The sequence below is a fragment of the Puntigrus tetrazona genome, chromosome 11, assembly GCF_018831695.1.
Source record: "Puntigrus tetrazona isolate hp1 chromosome 11, ASM1883169v1, whole genome shotgun sequence".
In the NCBI taxonomy this organism is placed as follows: domain Eukaryota; kingdom Metazoa; phylum Chordata; class Actinopteri; order Cypriniformes; family Cyprinidae; genus Puntigrus; species Puntigrus tetrazona.
In genome coordinates, this window is record NC_056709.1 from 2830941 (window position 1) to 2844982 (window position 14042).

Consider the following 14042-nt stretch of genomic DNA (forward strand, 5'->3'; position numbering starts at 1 on the left):
TGTCACATTGACTTTAATATAGGTATTATTGCCTTTTACATATTTTGTGTGTGTGTATATACACAGATATCATAAAACTGTCTTAAAAGGTGATGTCATTTTTGTCCACATGTTTCCTGGATTGAATCCTCACTCTAAATTTTAAGTAAATAAGTTAATATTTTATATTAATATTAATATTAATAATATAGATAAGTGAAGCTAAAAGGTAAAGTGTCTTGATCGCTTTGATTCATATACAAGCTGTCAAATGTGCTCTTGCCAGAACTATAACCTGAACTTACTTCCAAATGACTTTTACTAAAATACAAATTAGTTTCAACATGACCTACTTTAATGCAGGATATGATTATTCATTAACATTTAAATGGGCTTGATTGTCCCATTTAATTGCATAGAAGAAAAGTTTATATGTTGCATCCAGACTAGAATGTAAAATTCAGTCAAAGACATTTCACTAGATTGAAATTGGGTCCATAAGGCTTCTGAGACCTGAGAAAGATATCCTTATGTCAAATCTTGGGAATCTGAAGCCCTTGGAGGAACATTGTTCCCAATCCCATACACACACATTAGGCAAAATTTCTGACTCTGATAAATTTTAGACCTTACACAGGATACCAAAGGATCATAAAGGCTGTCCAGCTTTCTTCCTGTGTTTGAAAAATAACTATAATTTATGGCTTATCCATTGTGAAGCTAAGCCAAATATAAAGTGTGAAGTAACAATTTTTCCTCCGATCGCAATCTTTCCTCTAATTTTGTTTGAACATTCAAATAAGAAAGAAAAACAAAAAAACATACTTGATACTTTTTTTTGACAGTTACGAACTGGCATTTTTAATATACAGATATTAAATAACCCTAGTATATCATTAGCCTCATTTCCATTACCCAATGGAATGCAAATTACAGAAGACAATTTCACAAAAAAAAAAAAAAATCCAACAATTAGTTTCAAGCATGATGTTGTATTAACCTGTAACTTAGAGGCAGAAAAGGCCTCTGGTTACAATATCAGCAACGACACAAGAGACTTTAGAATTTTGAAAATTTACTTAATTCTTTATCATTTATTTTTGTGTTTTATACATACCTTATAAATTATATAATTATCAGATTGTAACTATTTGTGCCATTTTTGTTTAAGATAATTGCTTAATCCACTGAACTTGTGTATACCCGTCATGGTGTGGTTTAGGGAAGGAGCACTCGGCCAGAATATAATATCAACGACTTTAATCATTCACTTACAAAAGAAATAAGAATACCTGGGCAGGTAGGCAGGCAGAAACTAAAAATCACACATAATATAGATGAGATTGGACAAACTGAACTGAAACAACAGAATTTAAATACACAAAGTAAATACTTTGGCAGCGCTGGTGCTGGAGAAGGCACTCGCACCGGTACTGGATGGCATTCAGGACGCTGGACGGGGCCAGGAACTCAGGATAAAGGGATGGTGCCAGGTCTAGCTCTAGATCCCAGTCATCCAGCTCATTTTGTTAGAAGAATTGTTGAACATTGTTATGCACTCGTTTTGTGAAAAAAAATGTTATAGTTCAAGTTATCCAAGTTAAATTGTTATTGAATCACTCATGCGCCAGCTCATGGCGAGATACGAGCTGTACTTCTGCTCTCGCTTATTCATATCCATCCTTGCATATTCTTCTTTAATTGTATGCCTGAACTCTTTTATTGCATTAGCGATTTGGAGTGTGCTGTGTGCTTGGTGGGAGTGATTTTTCATCGCGTTGCGATCTTTTGGATTCGTGCCAGGAGAAACGAATTGGAGTTCACTGGGTGAATCGCGCATTCAAGTACTCGTTCGTGAGAAGTGAACGGTTCTTCATCGTTGGTTTCGCGAGGATTCTGTAGGCATTCGCTCATACACTTACACTGATTTGAATTGAAAGCAAACACATTTCAACCTGATTCAGGATTTACGCATTTCTTCGGACTGTTTGGACTGTCTATTTCATTTTATTTTATTAAATTGTGATTGTTGATAATTCATTGTTTGTGGTAATTCATTGAAGGTACACAAATATATTTTTGTTAAACAAGTGACAATTATACTGCAAAGTGTTTGCAGTTTATAACAAAAGAGAAACCAAAAGAGGGCACACTGAATACAAATAACACCTGTTGTAGCGTATTTCTGTGTTTATATTTTTATTCAAGCAGTTGGTGACTGAATTGACATATGAATCATGCGAGTGCAGACACATTTCTTAAGCACAATTATTTTTCATATAATTCTGTTTTTAGTGTAAGACTTCGAACTCCTAGACTCCAAATACTATTAGTTAATATAAATAACATATTTGGTGAGCTCAGACCTTGTAGATATTTTTCCTCCTTTTATTGATAGAATTCTGACAAACGGGAAAACATTTTTTTAAAGGCAAATAAGGGAAACACGCCTCTAATACGTTTTCTTTTAAAGGTTCGATCTTCTGTCATGGTGTGGTTTAGGGAAAGAGCACTCAGCGATAATATAATTTCAACGACTTTAATCATTCACTTACAAAGAAATAAGAACACCTTGGGCAGGTAGGTAGACAGGCAGATAAACTAAATCACACATAATATAGACGAGATCGACAAACTGAACTGAAACAACAGGACTTAAATACACAAAGTAAATACTTAATAAACGAGACATGGCTGAAGACAATGAGACAATCAACAGAAATTAGATCACACAGAACAAATGGAAAATAAAAACAAAAACACTGAGTCCATATACGTTATAATACCACATCCTCACAACATGCATTGTATTCTTGCTATAGGCAATTTATTTGTAAAGCAATATTTAGTTCACAGGTGCATGACAGCTTTTAAACCCGATAATATACAGCATAGAGCCATCTGGTCACACAACATTAAATGACAAAATATCACTGAATACCTCTAATATCACTAAGAACCTCTAAATGATTAAATACCACAGATCAATATAGATGTACAGAAAATAAATATATATAAAAATATGGTAACACTTTATTTTGATGGTCCCTTATGGACATGCTGTTGGCAGTAAGTAACTTTGCACCTACGTGTCAACTTTCATCAGAGTATAAGTGATTATTATCTGCTAACTCTTTATTGTGATGGTCTACCAACAGACATTCTACTGATTATAGGTAGCTTTTCAAGAACATGTCAGCTTATTCTAACCCTAACAATACTCTACTAACACTCTAATAAAAGCAATTGACATGTAGGTGCAAAGTCAATCAATCAATCAATCATTTTTATTTATATAGCGCTTTTTAACAACACAGGTTGCATCAAAGCACTGTACAGTATAATGACAGGGATGTATAATGACGAGAGTGACCAATTTCTTATTAAATGCAGAGACGGTCTCTGTAGTCAATTCAACGATAGTCACTAGAAGTTAAGTGTCCCCAACCAAGCAAGCCAGAGGCGACAGCGGCAAGGAAACAAAACCCCATCCATACAGAATGGAGAAAAAAACCCTGGGAGAAACCAGACTCAGTTGGGGTCCAGTTCTCCTCTGACTGGACGCCCAGCACTTAACTTCCAGTTCAATTTTAAACGCAGCTGTGTCAGGTAGTGTAAATGACTGATCCTGTGCATCAGGATCTGGTGATTAGTCCACGGGCGCATCTAGGTTTTCTGGTCTCTGATGAACATAATCTCTAGGTTCTGATCCACCATCTAGTCTGGATACAAACTGTGAAAACAGATTGAGAAAGAGACAGGACTAATATTAGCGTAGATGCTATTCTTTTACGATGTCACAAGTACATCGATTGTAGGAGAGTGTTCCCGGTTCCAGCAAATCTAAGTAATGCAGCCTAAAAATCCTTTAACGGATTTGAATAATAAAAGGCGTGTTGGTGTGTTATGTGTAGGCTAAGTTAAAAGATGTGTCTTTAATCTAGATTTAAACTTGCAGAGTGTGTCTGCTTCCCGAACAGATTTAGGGAGAATGTTCCAGAGTTTAGGTGCTAGATAGGAAAAGGATCTGCCGCCACGCAGTTGATTTTGATATTCTAGGTATTATCAAATGGCCAGAGTTTTGAGAACGCAGCGGACGTGCAGGACTATAATGTGATAAGAGCTCGCCAAGTATTGAGGAGCTAAACCATTCAGGGCTTTATAGGTAATTAATAAGATTTTAAAATCTATTCGATGTTTGATAGGAGCCAGTGCAGTGTTGACAGAACCGGGCTAATATGATCATACTTCCTAGTTCTAGTAAGGACTCTAGCTGCTGCGCTTTGGACTAGCTGAAGTTTGTTTATTAAGCTGCAGAACAACCACCCAATAAAGCATTGCAATAATCTAACCTTGAGGTCATAAACGCATGAATTAATATTTCTGCATTAGAGGTTGAAAGCATAGGTCGTAATTTAGATATATTTTTAAGATGGAAAACGCAGTTTTACAGATGCTAGAAACATGATTTTCAAAGGAAAGATTGCTGTCAAACAGCACACCTAGGTTCCTAACTGATTATGAAGAATTAACAGAGCAGCCATCAAGTGATAGACTGTGTTCTAGATTATTATATGTGGGGTTTTTAGGTCCAATTATTAGCACCTCTGTTTTTTCAGAATTTAACATTAAGAAGTTACTCATCATCCAGCTTTTATATCGACTATGCATTCTGTTAGATTCTCAATTTGGTGTGTAACACCAGGCTGCGCTGAAATATAGAGCTGAGTATCATCAGCATAGCAGTGAAAACTAACACCATGACTCCTGATAATATCTCCCAGAGGTAACATGTACAGGTTGAAAAGTAACGGTCCTAGCACTGAGCCTTGAGGAACTCCATATTTCACTTTTGATCGATATGATACCTCCTCATTTAATGCCACAAACTGATAGCGGTCAGATAGATATGATTTAAACCATGCTAAGGCGCTTCCTCTAATGCCAACATAGTTTTCTAGTCTATCCAAGAGAATGTTGTGATCGATAGTATCGAATGCTGCGCTAAGATCTAATATCACTAATAACTAGATAAAACCACGATCAGATGATAGAAGCAGGTCATTAGTAACTCTAATGAGAGCAGTCTCAGTACTATGGTACGGTCTAAAACCTGATTGGAAATCCTCACAGACACCATTATTTTCTAAAAAGGAATACAGTTGTGAGGATACTACCTTTTCTAGTATCTTGACAGAAAAGGAGATTAGAGATTGGTCTGTAATTTACTAAGTCTTTGGGATCAAGATGTGGTTTCTTAATGAGAGGCTTAACTACAGCCAGTTTGAAGGTTTTGGGAACATATCCTAATGACAATGATGAATTAATAATGTTCAAAATAGGATCTATGACTTCTGGAAGCAGATCTTTTAATAGTTTAGATGGAACAGGGTCTAACATACATGTTGCTGGTTTAGATGATTTAACAAGTTTGTACAAGTCTTCTTCTCTATAATAGAGAAAGAGTGTAATTTTTCCTTAGGGATCTAAAGCTCACTATCTGATGTGAAACTGTAGTTGACGGCTGCATAGTTACAATTTTATCTCTGATGGTATCAATCTTAGAAGTAAAGAAATTCATGAACTCATTGCAGCTATACTCTTGGGGCATATTAGCACCTGTTGATGCTTTATTTTTGTTAATTTAGTTACTGTACTGAATAAATACCGGGGTTGTGTTTGTTTTCTTCTAAAAGGGATGAAAATAATCAGATCTTGCTATTTTTAATGCTTTTCTGTATGACATCATACTCTCCCCGCCAGGCAATACGAAATACTTCTAATTTGGTTTTTCTCCACCTGCGCCCATTTTCCGGCTGCTCTCTTTAGGGTGTGAGTGTTTTCATTATACCATGGAGTCAGATTGTTTTCTTTTATCTTTTTAAGTGCAAAGGAGCAACTGTATCTAAAGTGCTAGAAAAAGAGAGTGCATAGTTTCTGTTACATCATCAAGTTTTTTGCGTCGTATTGATGAGCTAAGGAATTGAGATAAGTCAGGAAGGTTATTTAGAAAGCTTTCTTTTGTGGTGGAAGTGATGGTTCTACCATACTTGTAATAAGGTGCAGAGTTTACAGGTTTAACTATACAGAGTTCACACAAGACTAGATAGTGATCTGAAATGTCATCACTTTGCTGCAGTACTTCAACCATTTTAACATCCATTCCATGTGACAGTATTAGATCTAGAGTATGATTTTGACAATGAGTAAGTCCAGAGATGTGTTGTCTAACCCAACAGAGTTCAGAATGTCTAAGAAAGCTGATCCTAATGAGTCTTTTTCATTATCAAAATGGATATTAAAATCGCCAACAATTAAGACTTTATCTGTGGCCAGTACTAACTCAGTTAGAAAATCAGCAAACTGCGAAACCGGGATCGAACCAGGGACCTTTAGATCTTCAGTCTAACGCTCTCCCAACTGAGCTATTTCGCTACGTCGTGAAGGTCTTTGATCAGGCGGATTTCCATCACTTTATCAGAAGATCAGAGCTGAACTCTGTGAGCACCAAAACGGCTGGCCCGTGACGGGGTCGAACCCGCGACCTTGCGCGTTTAGCACCACGCTCCAACCAACTGAGCTAACCGCCTGTCTTTGGCAGCTTCTCTGCCCACTTGATGCTTGCCGGGATCCTGGGTGACAAACAGCTTCAAAGTAAGCCCTTCTAAGGGCTCGCTGTCCGGATTTGAACTCGGGACCTCTCGCACCCAAAGCGAGAATCATACCTCCGTTATTGGCAATTCCAGCAAGAGGGCTCAAGAGACATTGCAGTTTAATGCTGATGGGAACGTCTACAACAAAGAACGTGAGGCTGAAGGCTACACTGCAGCTCCGTACAGTTCATTCTGTTTTCATAAAGTCCAAGGTCTGTAATGCTTCCTCCTCAAGATAACGCTCACACTTGTTTCAGTTGAGTTCAAAAGTTTCAGTTTTTTGGGGAACACTGCCCCCTCACGCAACCAGTCAATTGCTGAGATTTAAACTCGTACAGCCAGATTCAGATCCCTGATTGCTAACCTTTACAACGTGGAACCAAGCGACCTCAGTAGGGTGCCTGCACTTTTTTTGGCAAGGTAGAAATGGTTGGAAACCTGCAAGCTTCAGAACTGTGCCCAAACCATACACCAAGGAATCCACTGCCGAAATCCAAGATCAAACTAGAGACCTTCAGCTCTTCAGCCTAACTATGCTATGGCCAGAGCGGCTTTTTATAAGGAGACCTGAAAGCAGGAGTCAAAATAGAAAGACCAGACATTGACAGAAAACAAGCACTGTCACGCAATTGAGTCAAAGCAGACTGCTGCTTCATGGAGCTGCTGGCGGGCTCGTCCGGGATTTGAACCCGGGACCTCTCGCACCCAAAGCGAGAGTCATACCCCTAGACCAACGAGCCTACACGCACCGCTTGCCAGCAGAGAGAAAAGGCGTAAGAACAACTACTTCAACGACAGAACGTAAGGACCTTGAGCTAACATGGGAGGAAACAAAACGCCTTGAGACAGTGTCAAAACCAAATAAATGAAAGATGGCCTCCCAGTGGATTGAAATTTGGGGCTGGACCTAACTGGCTGCACGAGGTGAGAGATGCAAAGGTAGCTTACGTAACACAAAAATCACCGTGCTCACATTAACTGAGAAACAAGACCAAGAAGAGCCTTAAAACTAAAGCACAACTTTTTGTTACTTCACCAACTTTATGGTGGCCAGTACAAAGGAGGCAGCAAAGAGGAGATATGGAACGATCGGTGGACACTGCGCTGCCCTGACCAGGGGTCTTCTGCAAGAACCCCGCTTGGCACCTCCCGAGCAGAGAGAAAGGAAAAGAACATCTACAGCAACGACCAAAGAAGGCACTTTTTGTCGTGATAGTAGTTAAACACAAGCAATTAAACACAAATAGTTCTCTGGCAAGAAGACATCCGCCAACTGCCGAAACCCGGGATCGAACCAGGGACCTTTAGATCTTCAGTCTAACGCTCTCCCAACTGAGCTATTTCGCCACGCCGTGAAGGTCTTTGATCAGGGCGGGATTTCCATCACTTTATCAGAAGATCAGAGCTGAACTCTGTGAGCACCAAAACGGCTGGCCCGTGCACGGGGTCGAACCCGCGACCTTGGCGTTATTAGCACCACGCCTAACCAACTGAGCTAACTGGCCTGTCTTTGGCAGCTTCTCTGCCCACTTGATGCTTGCCGGGATCCTGGGTGACAAAACAGCTTCAAAGTAAGCCCTTCTAAGGGCTCGCCCGGGATTTGAACCCGGGACCTCTCGCACTCCAAAGCGAGAATCATACCTCCGCTATTGGCAATTCCAGCAAGAGGGCTCAAGAGACATTGCAGTTTAATGCTGATGGGAACGTCTACAACAAAGAACGTGAGGCTGAAGGCTACACTGCAGCTCCGGTACAGTTCATTCTGTTTTCATAAAGTCCAAGGTCTGTAATGCTTCCTCCTCAAGATAACGCTCACACTTGTTTCAGTTGAGTTCAAAAGTTTCAGTTTTTTGGGAACACTCGCCCCTCACGCAACCAGCCAATTGCTGAGATTTAAACTCGCACAGCCAGATTCAGATCCCTGATTGCTAACCTTACAACGTGGAACCAAGCGACCTCAGTAGGGTGCCTGCACTTTTTTGGCAAGGTAGAAATGGTTGGAAACCTGCAAGCTTCAGAACTGTGCCCAAACCATACACCAAGGAATCCACTGCCGAAATCCAAGATCAAACTAGAGACCTTCAGCTCTTCAGCCTAATCTATGCTATGGCCAGAGCGGCTTTTTATAAGGAGACCTGAAAGCAGGAGTCAAAATAGAAAGACCAGACATTGACAGAAAACAAGCACTGTCACGCAATTGAGTCAAAGCAGACTGCTGCTTCTCATGGAGCTGCTGGCGGGCTCGTCCGGGATTTGAACCCGGACCTCTCGCACCCGAAGCGAGAGTCATACCCCTAGACCAACGAGCCTACACGCACCGCTTGCCAGCAGAGAGAAGGCGTAAGAACAACTACTTCAACGACAGAACGAAGGACCTTGAGCTAACATGGGAGGAAACAAAACGCCTTGAGACAGTGTCAAAACCAAATAAATGAAAGATGGCCTCCCAGTGGATTGAAATTTGGGGCTGGACCTAACTGGCTGCACGAGGTGAGAGATGCAAAGGTAGCTTACGTGAATACAAAAATCACCGTGCTCACATTAACTGAGAAACAAGACCAAGAAGAGCCTTAAAACTAAAGCACAACTTTTTGTTACTTCACCAACTTTATGGTGGCCAGTACAAAGGAGGCAGCAAAGAGGAGATATGGAACGATCGGTGGACACTGCGCTGCCCTGACCAGGGGGGTCTTCTGCAAGAACCCCGCTTGGCACCTCCCGAGCAGAGAGAAAGGAAAAGAACATCTACAGCAACGACTCAAAGAAGGCACTTTTGTCGTGATAGTAGTTAAACACAAGCAATTAAACACAAATAGTTCTCTGGCAAGAAGACATCCGCCAACTGCCGAAACCCGGATCGAACCAGGACCTTTAGATCTTCAGTCTAACGCTCTCCCAACTGAGCTATTTCGCCACACGTCGCGAAGGTCTTTGATCAGGGGATTTCCATCACTTTATCAGAAGATCAGAGCTGAACTCTGTGAGCACCAAAACGGCTGGCCCGCACGGGGTCGAACCCGCGACCTTGGCGTTATTAGCACCACGCCTAACCAACTGAGCTAACCGGCCTGTCTTTGGCAGCTTCTCTGCCCACTTGATGCTTGCCGGGATCCTGGGTGACAAAACAGCTTCAAAGTAAGCCCTTCTAAGGGCTCGTCCGGGATTTGAACCCGGGACCTCTCGCACCCAAAGCGAGAATCATACCTCCGTTATTGGCGATTCCAGCAAGAGGGCTCAAGAGACATTGCAGTTTAATGCTGATGGGAACATCTACAACAAAGAACGTGAGGCTGAAGGCTACACTGCAGCTCCGGTACAGTTCATTCTGTTTTCATAAAGTCCAAGGTCTGTAATGCTTCCTCCTCAAGATAACGCTCACACTTGTTTCAGTTGAGTTCAAAAGTTTCAGTTTTTGGGGAACACTCGCCCCTCACGCAACCAGCCAATTGCTGAGATTTAAACTCGTACAGCTAGATTCAGATCCCTGATTGCTAACCTTTACAACGTGGAACCAAGCGACCTCAGTAGGGTGCCTGCACTTTTTTGGCAAGGTAGAAATGGTTGGAAACCTGCAAGCTTCAGAACTGTGCCCAAACCATACACCAAGGAATCCACTGCCGAAATCCAAGATCAAACTAGAGACCTTCAGCTCTTCAGCCTAACTATGCTATGGCCAGAGCGGCTTTTTATAAGGAGACCTGAAAGCAGGAGTCAAAATAGAAAGACCAGACATTGACAGAAAACAAGCACTGTCACGCAATTGAGTCAAAGCAGACTGCTGCTTCTCATGGAGCTGCTGGCGGGCTCGTCCGGGATTTGAACCCGGACCTCTCGCACCCGGCGAGAATCATACCCCTAGACCAACGAGCCTACACGCACCGCTTGCCAGCAGAGAGAAGGCGTAAGAACAACTACTTCAACGACAGAACGAAGGACCTTGAGCTAACATGGGAGGAAACAAAACGCCTTGAGACAGTGTCAAAACCAAATAAATGAAAGATGGCCTCCCAGTGGATTGAAATTTGGGGCTGGACCTAACTGGCTGCACGAGGTGAGAGATGCAAAGGTAGCTTACGTAACACAAAAATCACCATGCTCACATTAACTGAGAAACAAGACCAAGAAGAGCCTTAAAACTAAAGCACAACTTTTTGTTACTTCACCAACTATATGGTGGCCAGTACAAAGGAGGCAGCAAAGAGGAGATATGGAACGATCGGTGGACACTGGCGCTGCTCTGACCAGGGGTCTTCTGCAAGAACCCCGCTTGGCACCTCCCGAGCAGAGAGAAAGGAAAAGAACATCTACAGCAACGACCAAAGAAGGCACTTTTTGTCGTGATAGTAGTTAAACACAAGCAATTAAACACAAATAGTTCTCTGGCAAGAAGACATCCGCCAACTGCCGAAACCCGGGATCGAACCAGGACCTTTAGATCTTCAGTCTAACGCTCTCCCAACTGAGCTATTTCGCCACGCCGTGAAGGTCTTTGATCAGGGGGATTTCCATCACTTTATCAGAAGATCAGAGCTGAACTCTGTGAGCACCAAAAACGGCTGGCCCGCACGGGGTCGAACCCGCGACCTTGGCGTTATTAGCACCACGCCTAACCAACTGAGCTAACCGCCTGTCTTTGGCAGCTTCTCTGCCCACTTGATGCTTGCCGGGATCCTGGGTGACAAAACAGCTTCGAAAGTAAGCCCTTCTAAGGGCTCGTCCGGGATTTGAACCCGGACCTCTCGCACTCCAAAGCGAGAATCATACCTCCGTTATTGGCAATTCCAGCAAGAGGGCTCAAGAGACATTGCAGTTTAATGCTGATGGGAACATCTACAACAAAGAACGTGAGGCTGAAGGCTACACTGCAGCTCGCACAGTTCATTCTGTTTTCATAAAGTCCAAGGTCTGTAATGCTTCCTCCTCAAGATAACGCTCACACTTGTTTCAGTTGAGTTCAAAAGTTTCAGTTTTTTGGGGAACACTCGCCCTCACGCAACCAGCCAATTGCTGAGATTTAAACTCGTGACAGCTAGATTCAGATCCCTGATTGCTAACCTTTACAACGTGGAACCAAGCGACCTCAGTAGGGTGCCTGCACTTTTTTTGGCAAGGTAGAAATGGTTGGAAACCTGCAAGCTTCAGAACTGTGCCCAAACCATACACCAAGGAATCCACTGCCGAAATCCAAGATCAAACTAGAGACCTTCAGCTCTTCAGCCTAACTATGCTATGGCCAGAGCGGCTTTTATAAGGAGACCTGAAAGCAGGAGTCAAAATAGAAAGACCAGACATTGACAGAAAACAAGCACTGTCACGCAATTGAGTCAAAGCAGACTGCTGCTTCTCATGGAGCTGCTGGCGGGCTCGTCCGGGATTTGAACTCGGGACCTCTCGCACCCGGCGAGAATCATACCCCTAGACCAACGAGCCTACACGCACCGCTTGCCAGCAGAGAGAAGGCGTAAGAACAACTACTTCAACGACAGAACGAAGGACCTTGAGCTAACATGGGAGGAAACAAAACGCCTTGAGACAGTGTCAAAACCAAATAAATGAAAAAGATGGCCTCCCAGTGGATTGAAATTTGGGGCTGGACCTAACTGGCTGCACGAGGTGAGAGATGCAAAGGTAGCTTACGTAACACAAAAATCACCATGCTCACATTAACTGAGAAACAAGACCAAGAAGAGCCTTAAAACTAAAGCACAACTTTTTGTTACTTCACCAACTATATGGTGGCCAGTACAAAGGAGGCAGCAAAGAGGAGATATGGAACGATCGGTGGACACTGCGCTGCCCTGACCAGGGGTCTTCTGCAAGAACCCCGCTTGGCACCTCCCGAGCAGAGAGAAAGGAAAAGAACATCTACAGCAACGACCAAAGAAGGCACTTTTTGTCGTGATAGTAGTTAAACACAAGCAATTAAACACAAATAGTTCTCTGGCAAGAAGACATCCGCCAACTGCCAAAACCCGGATCGAACCAGGGACCTTTAGATCTTCAGTCTAACGCTCTCCCAACTGAGCTATTTCGCCACGCCGTGAAGGTCTTTGATCAGGTGATCAGGGGATTTCCATCACTTTATCAGAAGATCAGAGCTGAACTCTGTGAGCACCAAAACGGCTGGTCCGCACGGGGTCGAACCCGCGACCTTGGCGCTATTAGCACCACGCCTAACCAACTGAGCTAACCGCCTGTCTTTGGCAGCTTCTCTGCCCACTTGATGCTTGCCGGGATCCTGGGTGACAAAACAGCTTCAAAGTAAGCCCTTCTAAGGGCTCGTCCGGATTTGAACTCGGACCTCTCGCACTCCAAAGCGAGAATCATACCTCCGCTATTGGCAATTCCAGCAAGAGGGCTCAAGAGACATTGCAGTTTAATGCTGATGGGAACATCTACAACAAAGAACGTGAGGCTGAAGGCTACACTGCAGCTCCGGTACAGTTCATTCTGTTTTCATAAAGTCCAAGGTCTGTAATGCTTCCTCCTCAAGATAACGCTCACACTTGTTTCAGTTGAGTTCAAAAGTTTCAATTTTTTGGGGAACACTCGCCTCACGCAACCAGCCAATTGCTGAGATTTAAACTCGCACAGCCAGATTCAGATCCCTGATTGCTAACCTTACAACGTGGAACCAAGCGACCTCAGTAGGGTGCCTGCACTTTTTTTTTGGCAAGGTAGAAATGGTTGGAAACCTGCAAGCTTCAGAACTGTGCCCAAACCATACACCAAGGAATCCACTGCCGAAATCCAAGATCAAACTAGAGACCTTCAGCTCTTCAGCCTAATCCATGCTATGGCCAGAGCGGCTTTTATAAGGAGACCTGAAAGCAGGAGTCAAAATAGAAAGACCAGACATTGACAGAAAACAAGCACTGTCACGCAATTGAGTCAAAGCAGACTGCTGCTTCTCATGGAGCTGCTGGCGGGCTCGTCCGGGATTTGAACTCGGGACCTCTCGCACCCGGCGAGAATCATACCCCTAGACCAACGAGCCTACACGCACCGCTTGCCAGCAGAGAGAAGGCGTAAGAACAACTACTTCAACGACAGAACGAAGGACCTTGAGCTAACATGGGAGGAAACAAAACGCCTTGAGACAGTGTCAAAACCAAATAAATGAAAGATGGCCTCCCAGTGGATTGAAATTTGGGGCTGGACCTAACTGGCTGCACGAGGTGAGAGATGCAAAGGTAGCTTACGTAACACAAAAATCACCATGCTCACATTAACTGAGAAACAAGACCAAGAAGAGCCTTAAAACTAAAGCACAACTTTTTGTTACTTCACCAACTATATGGTGGCCAGTACAAAGGAGGCAGCAAAGAGGAGATATGGAACGATCGGTGGACACTGCGCTGCCCTGACCAGGGGTCTTCTGCAAGAACCCCGCTTGGCACCTCCCGAGCA

General features: G+C 43.0%; 7 non-coding genes across 7 annotated transcripts; all 7 read right to left on the minus strand.

Moving 5' to 3' along the window:
- Positions 1-6342: 6342 nt before the first annotated feature.
- trnaf-gaa lies at positions 6343-6414 on the minus strand. The gene has a single exon. It is a non-coding gene; the product is annotated as a tRNA-Phe (tRNA).
- An 886-nt stretch (positions 6415-7300) lies between these two features.
- On the minus strand, positions 7301-7372 carry trnap-ugg. Its single transcript has one exon. It is a non-coding gene; the product is annotated as a tRNA-Pro (tRNA).
- Positions 7373-7906: 534 nt separating this feature from the next.
- On the minus strand, positions 7907-7979 carry trnaf-gaa. Its single transcript has one exon. It is a non-coding gene; the product is annotated as a tRNA-Phe (tRNA).
- An 891-nt stretch (positions 7980-8870) lies between these two features.
- Positions 8871-8941, minus strand: trnap-cgg. Its single transcript has one exon. It is a non-coding gene; the product is annotated as a tRNA-Pro (tRNA).
- Positions 8942-9475: 534 nt separating this feature from the next.
- On the minus strand, positions 9476-9546 carry trnaf-gaa. The gene has a single exon. It is a non-coding gene; the product is annotated as a tRNA-Phe (tRNA).
- Positions 9547-11034: 1488 nt separating this feature from the next.
- Positions 11035-11106, minus strand: trnaf-gaa. The gene has a single exon. It is a non-coding gene; the product is annotated as a tRNA-Phe (tRNA).
- A 1489-nt stretch (positions 11107-12595) lies between these two features.
- Positions 12596-12667, minus strand: trnaf-gaa. The gene has a single exon. It is a non-coding gene; the product is annotated as a tRNA-Phe (tRNA).
- Between the last annotated feature and the right edge of the window lie 1375 nt (positions 12668-14042).